Below are 13,420 nucleotides of genomic sequence, written 5' to 3' on the forward strand. Positions count from 1 at the left end.
GTGTGTGTTTGTGCAAGGGGAATATAGAGTATGTAGTGGTGGGTTTAGTGTCTTTGTCTTTTTAGTGCGTCCTCGGAGTTAGTATATATAAGTAACAGGGGTGTGGGGTGCTTGCCTCCCTGTTTATATGTAGGGTAGGAGTGTGTATTTGTGTTGTGTTTGTGTGTGTTTTATTGGTTTGCTGTAGTGGGGAGAGGAAGGTGTATGCATGTCTGTACTGTGGAGGGTGTATTTAAAAGTCGCAATTTTGAATTTCAAGCTTTTAGGGTTTCAATATTGTGAATGTTCAGCTTTATAGTCTCGAGATACTGAAATTCGAGGTTTCAGTATTTTGAGATTATAAATATAGAGAGAGAGAGAGAGAGAGATTTTACACACACACACACACACACACACACATATACATATATATATATATATATATATATATATATATATATATATATATAAATATATATACACACACACACACACACACACACACACACACACACACACACACACACACACACAAACACACACACACACTCACACACACTCAAAAGCACTATTTACAATAGTTATATACAAAATGTGTGCACAGGACAAGAATACAGTCAATTGAAAGCTGTGTGTTATACATGCATTAGATGGGTAGAACAGACCCCATATATTGGAAGGGAAAATGCTACAATAACAATGCTAGAACAAGAAAACGCATGGCTGTCTGTTTACTATTAATTTACTGCTGTGCTTTAGGTAGGAAGTAAATGGTTTATATGAGGAAGAGGGGTAACATTTAGTAAATCCTGAAATTACTAAAGAAGGCATGAGAGGTTTAGCAGAAAAGAAGATGCACAAGAGGATAGGGAAGAAGGATCATTAGTAAGGGAAGTCTGAAGGATGAAAAATCAGATAGTGAGATGTAGGAAAAAGGATCATTAGAAGTTTCTGTGGAGAATTAGCCTGTGCATTTGTATATCTAGCCTAACCTGGGGATCCTCAGGGATATATTCAGTGAGTGCTCTTGGTGTTCAGTGAATATCTTTAACTACAGCCTGGGATGCACAGGTGCATATCCAAATATCCATGAGATGTTGTCCTAGTTGGTACTTAAGATGATTTTATGTTAGTTAATTGTTTCAAGTGACCTGGGAGAGAATTCCAATTATTCGATTTGCAGTTTGAATATAGTGACTCCATTGCAGTGTTTGCTGACTTAGCAATATGTCACAAGGATTTTTTGGTTGAGTGTTAGGATTCTATTTTGATAAACTGCCTGAAAGATACTGCTTAATGCGGGATAATGTTCACAGTTTTGAATTAGTTTTATAATCTGATTATTTGTGAGTGAGTCAGTGTATATGTCAGTTCAAGCCATTTCAGCTATTTTAACGTAAGCTGTGGTGAGTTCTATAGTGCTGATTTGTTGCAAATGTTGCTACTCTGTTATAGCATTGCTCAAGTTTATTTGATAGAGTTGTGTTTGGGGTAGAGATGGAGGCATTGAGGAATACTGAAAGTAGGTAAATTATAGCTTTGTCTGTTTTGGATATATCAGTGAGGAATATCCCAAAGGAGTAAACACGTTAAAGTTTTGGCAAACTAAATGTTGATTCCAAATATCACTTCTTCTATTTGAAAATCTACAGGCAAGAAATTAATGTGTTAAAAGAGGGTGAAGGATTGACTCTAATATTGTGGAAAAATAAAGAGACCATACTAGGAAATTCCGTTATAGTTCATTGGTAGTTGCCACCAGTAACACCAACAATTACATCATTCTCTATTTAAATGTTTCAAACAAGACAGTGCTTTAGACATAGCCTTAGCTATTGATAGTCTTACAGAAAAATGTCATATTCATTGAAATCATAGAAGGGAATAGCTGGCAATAATCAGGGCTTATAGGGAATGCACTGAAGAATAGGAAGATATTTAAAGCATGGTTCTATCCACCAAACAACATTAAAAGAAATCATTCCCCAACCTGGGAAAGTGTATATTTTTGTGCACAGTTGAAGAGTTTAAAACTGACAGATCAAACCTAATCAGGCAATCTAGGATTTAGAAAGCTCTTACACTTCTTTATCAACATGCTTTTAGGGTCAAAGATCAGAGGAGGCAGAGGAAAGAAATCCTTAATATAATCACTGTAGTTTTAGCAGTTAGAAAACACAGGCAAGTGTATACTAATAGGTTAAATGAATGAATGAATGAATGTTCTCTGCTGAAGTGATATCAGTAAGTCATGTTTCCCTGTACTTACATTAAAAAACTACATGTTTTAGTCAGCAAAATTAAATATTTCAAAGTTAAAAGCTCAAAGTGATCTCTAAAAATCCTGCACAAATAAAAGGAAAGTGTGGTGCTGTAAGGACCAAGCTACTGGTACCTCAGTGTGGAGGACTGTGCTTCTTCCCTGATGTATTCCATCTTTGAAGTCATGCATCCCAGAAGAAAGGATAAATACATGGCCTCAGTGTAGATATGTTGTTGCTGTTGTGTCTTTTGGCTTTTCCCGGTTAGGGGACGCCACAGCGGAACTCCGGTCCGCTAATGATTGGTAGTTGATTTTTACATGCCGAGTTACCAGCCCTGACACACAACCTTCAATGAAGGTACGCCCATTCACGCATGTCTCCACGCAGAAGACGCTCTAGCTGAGAATCAAACTGGACAGCGTCTTACTGTGAGGCGACAACACTACCGCAGCACCACTACCGCGGGTTTTTATTTCTCCTTATTCCAAGCCTGCGTGGTACTTGTTTTTGTATATATTGAGTATAAGTCAGTTGTCTTCTTCCTTGCAAAATAATTTATACTGCTTCTTGTAGTTTATAATTATTAGCATTAACACCACTTTTTTCCATTGCTGTGTTTGTCAGTATAACCATGCACATCTTTGTTGAGTCCTTCCATTTTCTTTTAATTGAACCTGAACTATAGAAGCAGACCAAGGCAAAAAGAGTTATGGTGTTGAGACTACACCAAGATCATTTTGAGATGCAACCCTTCCTTTCAAGAAAAATATCTATGGAAAGGTTTTTACCCTTTTTTTCAGAGTTTTGGATTATGCCGATTAAATGAAATGGAGAGGCTGTGAGTTACAAGGCTATATATGACTCCAGATAGATCTGGTGAAGTGTATTTTTGTTACTAAAGTTTAGGAATCATTCTGTCTGCAAGTATGAGGCAGTGTATACTTCCCATTCTATAGAGGGGTAGTTAAAGTCTCCCTTGAGTAGGGTATTTCGTTTAATGTCAAGTGTCTGCAGTAGGTCTAGGTATGAGCTATGGAATTCTAGGGTCATAGAGGGAGACCTACTGTTTACTAGAATATGTGGTATGGGATTTGTCTATGGTGATTTGCACATGGATACATTTCAGGACATTGTCCTGTTTAGCCAACCTAGAGTTATGCTTGCTGCTTTAGATTGAGACTCCCTCACATTTTGTCCTTGTCTGTGCAGCTGATGGCCTAAATGTGTGGAAGGCACTGAATACTTGCACTGCCAGAGTACTTTCTGCAGATTTAAGCAATGCCTAATTTATGGTACAGACATATATTCTCTAGAATGAGGAGAGCTTGTAGGGGGTGAAGTTTCTTTTTAGGCTTCTAGCATTAAAAATTAACACCTTTACATTTCTTTGGGTTTTATTTGCTATTTTGGCAGGTTTGTAAATTTGGCTTTAGTGAAAAGTGGCTCTAAGGGGGTGTATAAAGTTTTAACCAATATTGTAAAGCCAAGGAGACTCAGTAGATCATCCTTTGCAGACCAGTGTGGTTTGTCAGCCATGTCCTCCCAAACAAACAAATATTGAATTGACCTAGAAAGACACCAGAAACTAAGCCAATCTTTTGTTCATATGTCGGGCGCTAGGATCCGCCACATAACACAAGCACTCAGGTCACTCCAAGGCAAGTACAAATATGACTCAGTCATTGTCCATGCTGGTGTGAATGACCTGAGATGTACCTCCCTGGACTACATGAAAAGAGACATAGAGGAGCTCTCTGAGCATATAGCCCAGGCTGGTATGACCCTGACCTTGAGTAGCATCTTACCCTCACCAAGAATGATGCCACAATATGAAGACAAGATGATCAATTTCAACAATTGGCTTAAGTATTGGTGTCATTCAAAGGGGATCCAATGCCTGTCAGCCTGGGATGACATGTTCGACAAGCCATGATGCTTTGCTAGGGACAGCTTGCACCTGTCATCCCTGGGCTTTCAGATATTGGCAAAGGCTCTTGCTACCCCCATAGTGCCTTTTTTAGGCAAGGCTCAAAAGACAAACCCACCTCCATAGGTATCACAAGGGATAAGAAACTAAGAGTAATACTACTCAATGCCAGAAGTCTAAACCTCAAGATGCACGCACTCAAAACTCTCCTTAGCATGGAGAACATCGATATCTGTGCAGTAACAGAAACCTGGTTCAAGGCTCCAGAGAGCACCCCAGCACTACCAGGTTATACCACATACCATGCTTTTCGGCCCCAAAACTTGGACCAAACCTCAAAAGGAGGGGGAGTATCAATATTCGTCAAAGATACCCACACCTCTAGGTTGGTGGCACAGCACGAAGCATCAGAGACTATCCATGTGCAACTAACAGTGGGTAAAACTGCCTTCCAGTGTATAGCCTGCTACAGACCACCCTCCCAAACCCAGGAACCCCAATCGGCCTTCCTGAGAACACTGGAAAATATGAAGGTCTCTCCAAACACCATTATATTGGGCGACTTCAACTACCCAAACATAGACTGGAAGCATTACTCTAGCTCCAACACCCTAGCCCAAAGGTTCCTAGAATTTATAAACTCAAATGCTATGGAACAACTTGTTACCACTCCCACAAGAGGGGAAAACATACTGGACCTGATCATCACCAACATGGGGACTCTATGCTCCAGACCAGAAGTGTATCCCTCACTGGTAAGATCAGACCATAAACTAATCTCACTGGATATTCACATCCTGACCCCACCCCCTGCCCAGAAAACCACAGTGAAAAACTTCTCTAAAGCAAATTTCACACTCTTCAAAACCGAGGTGGAATCCTTCAAAGCCCCTGGGCCTGTGGAAAATACGGCCCAGACCGCAGAATCCTTTATAAACACATTCTATGAACACCTTCAGGAATGCATGGATCATGCAATCCCAAATAAAACCAAGACCCAATCCTCCAAAGGCAGACATCCTGTCTGGTGGACCCCAGCCATAAACAAACTATACAATAGAAGGAGGAAGCTACTACATAATAGAGCAAAATCCCAAAAAGGGAAGGCATCTCTGATCAGTATTAGCAAAAAAACTACGGGCACTCATAAAATCATCTAAGGCCAGCTTCGAGAGAAAGATTGCACAGGACACTAAGGATAATCACAAGGCTTTCTTTAGTTATGTTAGGAACCTGGGTGGGAATACCCAGATATGCTCAGAATTAGTCCAAAATGACAAAAAATACACCAAACCCACAGACATTGCCAACATTCTAGCTGACAGGTTCAGCACAAACTCCCCCCCCCTCCCCACCAAAAGGGCAAATATCTATCCCAGCACAGTGCTGGCCCCTGACATCTCAGATGCTCAGGTAAGAGCCGCCCTCTCCAAAGCAAAAAACACAGCATTGATGGGACCAGATGGTGTCCCGGGCTGCGTCCTACATGAATTCCAAGAAGAGCTAAACCCAAACCTAAAACTACTGTTCAATCTCAGCCTTACTACAGGATATGTACCCAAAGAGTGGTGTACAGCAACAGTGGTCCCTCTCCATAAAGGAGGTGCCTCAACGGATCCTGGAAACTATCATCCCATAAGCCTGACTAGCTTGGTCTGCAAAACTATGGAAAGGATCATCATGGACCTCATAAATAAAAATATTGGGGAACTACAGACACTGGATCCAACTCAGTTCGGCTTTGTTAAGGGCAGATCCTGCCTCTTAAACCTGGTCGATTTCTTTGAAACAGTCACCAAGGCCATTGACGAGGGGAAGGTGGTCCACACAGCCTACCTGGACCTCGCAAAAGCCTTCGATACAATACCCCACTTGGGCATTAAAGATAAGCTCACCGACTTAAATATAAACCCCTATGTCACTAGATGGGTTTAAAACTGGCTCAAGGACAGAACCCACATGGTTAGAATTGCTGGAGCCATGTCAGACTCCAAACCAGTTACAAGTGGCGTCCCACAAGGCTCAGTCCTGGGACCTCTCTTGTTCGGTATATATTTCTCGGAGGTACAGACCAACATGGAAGAACTGTGGCTGACCAAGTTCGCAGATGACTGCAAACTGGGCGCCATAATTGACTCTCCAGCCGACACAATCATCCTCCAAAAGGGCCTCATAGAAACAGACAACTGGTGCCAGAGCCATGGCCTCAAGCTAAACACCAAAAAGTGTATAGTCATCCCCTTTGGCAAAAACAAAGTGCCCACAAATTACCACATAGGTGGTAATCCATTAAGTACAGAAGAAGTAATTAGGGACCTGGGGACCCAAGTTGATAGCAATCTCTCATTTGACAACCACGTGTCCAAAATGGTTAGAAAAACATTTTATATAGCCCACCTAATCATGAAAGGATTCACATCTAGATCAGGGGAGGTCATCGTGCCTCTTTACTCATCCCTCATCAGGCCCATAATTGAGTACAATGCCCCTTTTGGGATGTACCTTACCAGACACCTGCAGCAACTGGAAAGACCCCAAAAGTACCTCACCAAGAGGATCAAAGGGCTCAAACAGATGCCATATACTGCCCGGTTAAAGAAACTCCAGCTCTACTCAGTGGCATACCGCCTGCTCAGAGGCGATCTGTGCCTGACGTATAAACCCATGTCCAACCCGGAATTAATGGACATGCTGCACCTCAGAAAATCCAAATCCCATCGAGCTATGCGCTTGAGAGACTTGATCCTCAGCACTGAAATAAATAGGACATGCTGGAGGGACAGATTCATAACCCAGAGGCTCCCTTCACTCTGGAATAAAATCCCAGTCCAGGTTAGGCAGAGTCCCTCATTGACTCTCTTCAAGAGGAATCTTGATGAGTGGATGGGAGATCGTAGGTTTACCCCGGGTATCACTTCTGTGTCACTGTTAGACAGAGGCACAGTATACTAACCTAGAAAAAGGGCATAGCAAAATTAATTTAAAATGGGTGGTGAAAGCCAAACACACTCTGGCTAGGCTTATAAATGCCCTAGGGCAGATAGCCTAGTATGAACCTATGAACCTATGTGGTATCATTCTGGGTGAAAGCAGAATGCTGCTCAGTACAAGGCACATACCTGCCTGAGACACATATTCAAAGAGGTCAACAATGTCTCTCTTCATTTAGTCCTGTGAAGTATTTCTCAGGTCAGTAACACCCACATTGACTATGCTAGAATCATGCTGGTACTTGTGGTATACTGACTTGCGAGCATACATAATTTGGTGGATACTGGTTCCAGATAAGCAACTAACAGTTATCTTCTCTTTGTTTAGTCTGGTGAGTGAGGCATCTGTGTTTTGTAAAATGGCATTCCCTGTGAAAAGAGTCCTGAGTACTGAGATTGCTTGCTTTATGGGCTTTAGTCTTGGAGATACACTAGGTCTAGGCATATGTGTGATGTTTAGTGTTGTTTTTGGTAAGTACTTCAGAGACTGATGAGGGCAGGAGTTGCCATTTATAGTCTTTGGAGGTGATTGAGATTTAGGAAGATTGTTTGATAGTGCCTTGCATTATGTGTGTGATAGACAATGAGTGGTGGATATAGTATTTGTGTTGTTTGTGTTCTTGACTACCTTGTTTTTATGTGAGATTTTTGCTTCCAGTGATATTGTGTATGTGCATCTCAGAAATACTGTGTGTGTTTCTTTAGGGATTAAAAAGTAAATTGCCTTTTCATGCCACAGCATCAGCAGATATCAGTTTGTCCTCAATGCCTAGCTGCAAGTCTGACTGGTGAATGTTGCAACCTATAAATTAAGATAAATGGACTATGCCTGAACTTGCAGTCTGCCATATGTAGTAAGTACAACTGTCTGTCTCCATGTAGTTTCAAACAAATCCTTATGGAGAAACATGATGATTTCTGCCTCACATCTGCTAGTGCCCGCTCACTACAGTAATCTTGTATGTTGATTTTTTTTTTTTTACTTATATGAATGGAATAGCTGGCATTATGCCCTGGCATGTCAGTATGCCCTTAACATTCCATGTTATGCATACAGTACTTTGGTTTACCATGTATCATTTATGACAGCTGGTCAAATTATCTGAAAATGTAAAACATCTGTATCTTTATTTACAGTATTATCACTGTAGCCTGTGTACTCCAGCTGAGGCAATCACCCAAGTACTAAATAAATGGATGTTGGGAATGCAGTCTGGAAGCCTTCATCATTCCTCCAAGGACATCTTAATTTATACTTAATGAGGTTTATTTTTGGGGATAAGTTCTTGACTAGGCTTGTAAGGGCCCCGGTGTCATTAACCTAGTAACCTCCTATGATCCTATGATCCTATGAATAAATAACTGTTAAGAGTCTGTGACAAAAACTCAGAAAACAACATATCTACATGTGATTGCTCCTAAAAAGCATTCTAGCTAATTCATTACATTAAACTGCAGTGTTCAATGTTGTTGTTACAAAAAGTCCATGATAAAGCATTCTTCCCCAATTAAGATATGATGCATTAAGAAAATCCCTAATTTCCTATATGTAAATATACTGCAGCATTTAAGAAAAGTGATCATGTATTAATGAAATGGTCTCACATTATGACAACACTATTTATTTAGTTCATTTTGCTCATAATTAAAATTTTGCAGTGTCTGCCTTTTATTGGTTCATTTTTACAGATAACTATAACTTCATTGCACTTTTTACTTGAATTTTCAGCAATACTACATTTATCATGAAATTAACTATGGCAAATACTCATGGGAACATACTGGTTTAATAAAGACCATAACATTTCCATAGTATTCACATTTGCATGGAAAATGCTGTTAAGAGTTACACATTGTTGCACATACTGTCATGCATTGCAGTGGCTCATGTCCTTGAGTTTACAAATTATTTGCAACATCTTTCTGGTTATGAGAATTGCACTGTTGCACTAGACATACATAAGTAGTGATGCTGGGACAGATCTAGAACTCTGAATTTGGTAACACTTTTGCCAGATGAAGGAGTTTGGTAAAGCCAGCTTAATAAAGGTATTACTGAATGAAACAAACACTCCATTGCATATTACTGGCCAGATTCTGCTATGCACTTATTTTCAAATATGGAACAATTCTGTATCTGTGCAAAGACAAGATTTTAATTGATTTTGTTACAGTTCATTTCATATAGTGGAACAGCAAAGAAGAACATTGCAAAATGCAGGCACTACTGATCTTCCTAGAAAGACAAGCTACAGTGTAGAAACAAGTTTATCAGTTTTCCTAGGCAATCCATGGGTATAAAGTTGTAAGGAAGAAAGTAATTTGCATTTAATAATTTAATAATGTAACAGTATAGAAAGGAATTATATCATCACAGCACTGCTGTTGGGAAACAGCACAGACATTGACACCATAAACTTTTATTAGCTCAAGTTTTAAAGCAGAGCATTGCTGTGATTACTGAGATATTCATGCATAGTATAAACAAGATGCTTATCACTACATGCGCAACATCCTTGACAAACTCTTGAGTTATGTCTCCATTGAAGCTCTGTTTCTTTCTACTGATTAATTGAGGTATGAGGATGGAACTCTCCATTGAAGCTCTGTTTCTTTCTACTGATTAATTGAGGTATGAGGATGTTTGCCTCCATTATTGAGACTACTACTGTTCATCACAATTATCGCTGGTAAGCAGTCTGTATCAAAACGGAGGTCTTAGACTTTTCACACCCCGCTTTTCTTTTTTCTTCTCCCTATCCGATGCTTGTTGACACGGTACTATGCTATTGCTGATGTTGTAAGCTGGGGATGAATACAAAAATGTTAGTCAAATTCTAAGTAAGTGTTCCATTAAATGCTTTTAGCATACAGTTCAGTGCTGTATTTATGTATTTGTGTTCTACATTTTTTAGCACTTTTTGACCCCTGCATCATCATTCAGCCTTTTTATCTAGTGCCCCACATCCACTGCCAGGTCTACCACTCCTCCTGTGCCCCTCAGACTTGCTCTAACGTATATGGAGTTGGCACAGATTGTAAGGGTTTCTTAGAGGTGTTGTCATTCCCATTCAGCTGGGGGTATTTACTTTAGTACCTTACCTTGTAACTTCTCTCTCCCAAAATAGTTACGTCTGAGAGGTGGGCATGCAATGGGGACATGCAGCATATTACACCACCTCCACAGCAGCTCCACCATATCCACCACCCCTTCCCTTCTTTGGACCATGCCCCATTATTGTGACATCACTAGCCTCCACCAGGGTTCATCATAAGGAATTCCCATGGAACCACCTACTCCTCCAAGATGGAGACTTCTGTCCCACCCTATCACTAAGTCAGTCACCCATAACACTGATTGAACCTGGGTCAGCTTAACTATAGTCGGGGCTACATCTCTCTATCCAGTGGAATGGCACTCAATGTGTTTTATACATGCTGTTGTTAGTCCGTGTATGCAGGTTATATCCCATAATCTTGAACTGTTTCAGATGTAAATATGCAGCAGTGTACATTGTCATAATTAACTGTTGGCAAATACTTCAGTATTTTATCTTCTTGAATTCTGTTTTCCTTTGCCAAATAATTATTTCGCCTTTGGGTATGTCATTGCATATGTGGCCTCTAATGTTTCCATTGTAACATTATGTCCAGCATATTTTAGGCCAGATTCATAAATGTTACCACAAAGTGCCCACTATGTGTACACTTTGTGTGCATTTTCAGAATTTAAGAAAAACCCTACCACAGTGCTTGTGTTGCCTTTTCCCTCATAAAGGATACCAAAGGTACCCATAGTGTACACTTTGTGGTACTTTATGAATTTGGCCTAATGCAATTAATACATCATTTTATGTAACAGCTTACTACATTTGATATGTTGTACATTTCTTCCTGTGTCTATTGCTTATGTGTCTATCTGTGTGTGTTTGTGTGTGCACATATATATATATATATATATATATATATATATATATATATATATATATATATATATATAATTTAAAGTACGCTCCCTAGCTGGGACAGTCAGCAGCCAAAACCTTCTCTTCTCCCAACTTCCATACCTTCCCCTCTTGTAGCCTCCGTATATAACTCCAGTTTTCTTTCCTTTTTATTCCAAGACTTGCTAGCTCCCACAAGAAGCTACTGTTGCAATATAGCCTTTGCCCACTAGATGGCACCCATTTCCTCGCATTACTCTCCTTGAACATCTATCCTACTGTATTAAAACATAACTCTCAGGCATCTAGTTTTTCCATTACTTGTTTTTATTGCAGTACTACTCTATCCTTCTTTTTCCACTGTACATCACTCTACTACCCTGTCTACTATCCCTACTATCAAGGTCCTTACCTCCTTACCTATCTCCACCTAAACTTATCTTAGCAGTCAAAACTCCACTGATTGTTCTGATTGTTCTCATAGGGTTTCTTCCTTCACTGGTTCTACCCGCTCCATTCGCCCTGCGGGCTCACTCTGCTCCCCTACCCTGCCCCCAATTCCCACTCGCCCCCAGTGCTTCTACATTTATACACGCTAACCACACCCCCATCCTTACAACCAATCACAAGTCCCAATTCCTTAAGGTGCTATAACCTACTTCCTACTAGTCTTTAACTTTGTAAACTACCATTACTTATTCCTATATATTAACCTATGTATAATACTTCCATAATGCCATCTACATCTACCTCATCATGCCTGACGTTCCTACTCTTAATCTCACTCCTACCTATTTTATATATACCTTATCTACTTATGTTCTATGAACACCTTAACTGCTTAGGATTTCATTGCCCCACAAAGCAAACCTCCACACCAACACTTGCAGTCTCTCATAGCCATACAAACACACCCTGCACACCAAGCTACCTACCAGCAAAATATCATAGATTGACTCACATCAGATATTATAGCCCAAGAGCTAGGAAATTACAGAAACTATTATGTAAACTTCTAAAACTTACACTGAGAATACAATTTCACTCCTTAAGAGATGGAGATATACATCCTAATCCCAGACCAAATTCAATCAAGGCCACAGAGCCCTACAGCCCAACTCCCACTCACACACAATTTCTCACCAGACCCCCTAACTCACTCCTGGTAGCCCATCTCAATATTCGGAGCATAAATAATAAGGTTGCCCACCTACATGCTCTCATGGATATACATTCATTTGACATCCTATGTCTCACTGAAACATAGCTCAAACCAGCAACACCAGACAATGAAGTTATTCCACCCGGATACAATATCTTGAGACTAGACCGTAAAGCTAAGAAGGGTGGGGGAGTAGATATTCTATACAAATCTGGATTACAAGTGACCTCTGTAGACTCTAAACCACCATTAACTAGTAATGCTGAAATCCTTATTTCCAAGATTCAGCTCAATAAATGTAAATCCATCTATATCATCTGTGTTTATCTTCCCCCAGGCAATAACTCTAACACCCTAGAGGATATCCTTAGCTGGCTTTCCACTAACTATCCCCAAGAAACCATAGTACTCGGTGACTTTAATATCAGCTGGGGGAGCTGTACCACTGAACAGCCTACGACTCATATTAACCTATATGGTTTTACTCAAACCATTACATCCCCTACAAGGACCAATAAACTCAATAACAAGGAAAGCACCTTAGACTGGATTTTCATAAATAGTCACCGCCAAACTTACAAGGTAGGGACCCTCCTCGAAGATGTAAGCGACCATTCACTCACCTTCATAATCAGATATGAGTGACATTCCAAGCTCAACCATGTATAGGACAATAAGGACCAACAAAATCTTTCTAAATGAACTTAAGGCGTGTGATTGGTCACCCCTAAAACACCCACCTCTAGAGGAAGCAGTAAAATATTTTAATACTAAAGTCTTAGCCATTTTAGACTACCATGCACCAACAAGTACAATTAGAACTAGGATTAAACCTGCCTCATGACTCTCAAAAGCAACCAAACAAAAAATCCTCCTTAGAAATAAAAGTCTAGGCCAAGTGGCATACTACTAAAAGCCCTGCAGATCAATTAAAGTTTAGACAGCTAAGAAATGATACAAAAAAAGCCATACTGTTGGATAAAAGAAACTTTAACTTTCAACTCCAACAAACCCACCAAAACAAACCACAAACGTTCTGGTCAGGCATTAATAAACTCTTACACCCTGGTCGTTCTGTCACACCAACCCCATTAGGCTCTCATCACGATAGTCCCAAGCAAATTGCCAGTGCCTTTAACACTTTCTTTACAGAG

Source organism: Protopterus annectens, chromosome 8.part1 (assembly GCF_019279795.1).
Source record: "Protopterus annectens isolate FY-2018-M chromosome 8.part1, PAN1.0, whole genome shotgun sequence".
Lineage (NCBI taxonomy): Eukaryota > Metazoa > Chordata > Ceratodontiformes > Protopteridae > Protopterus > Protopterus annectens.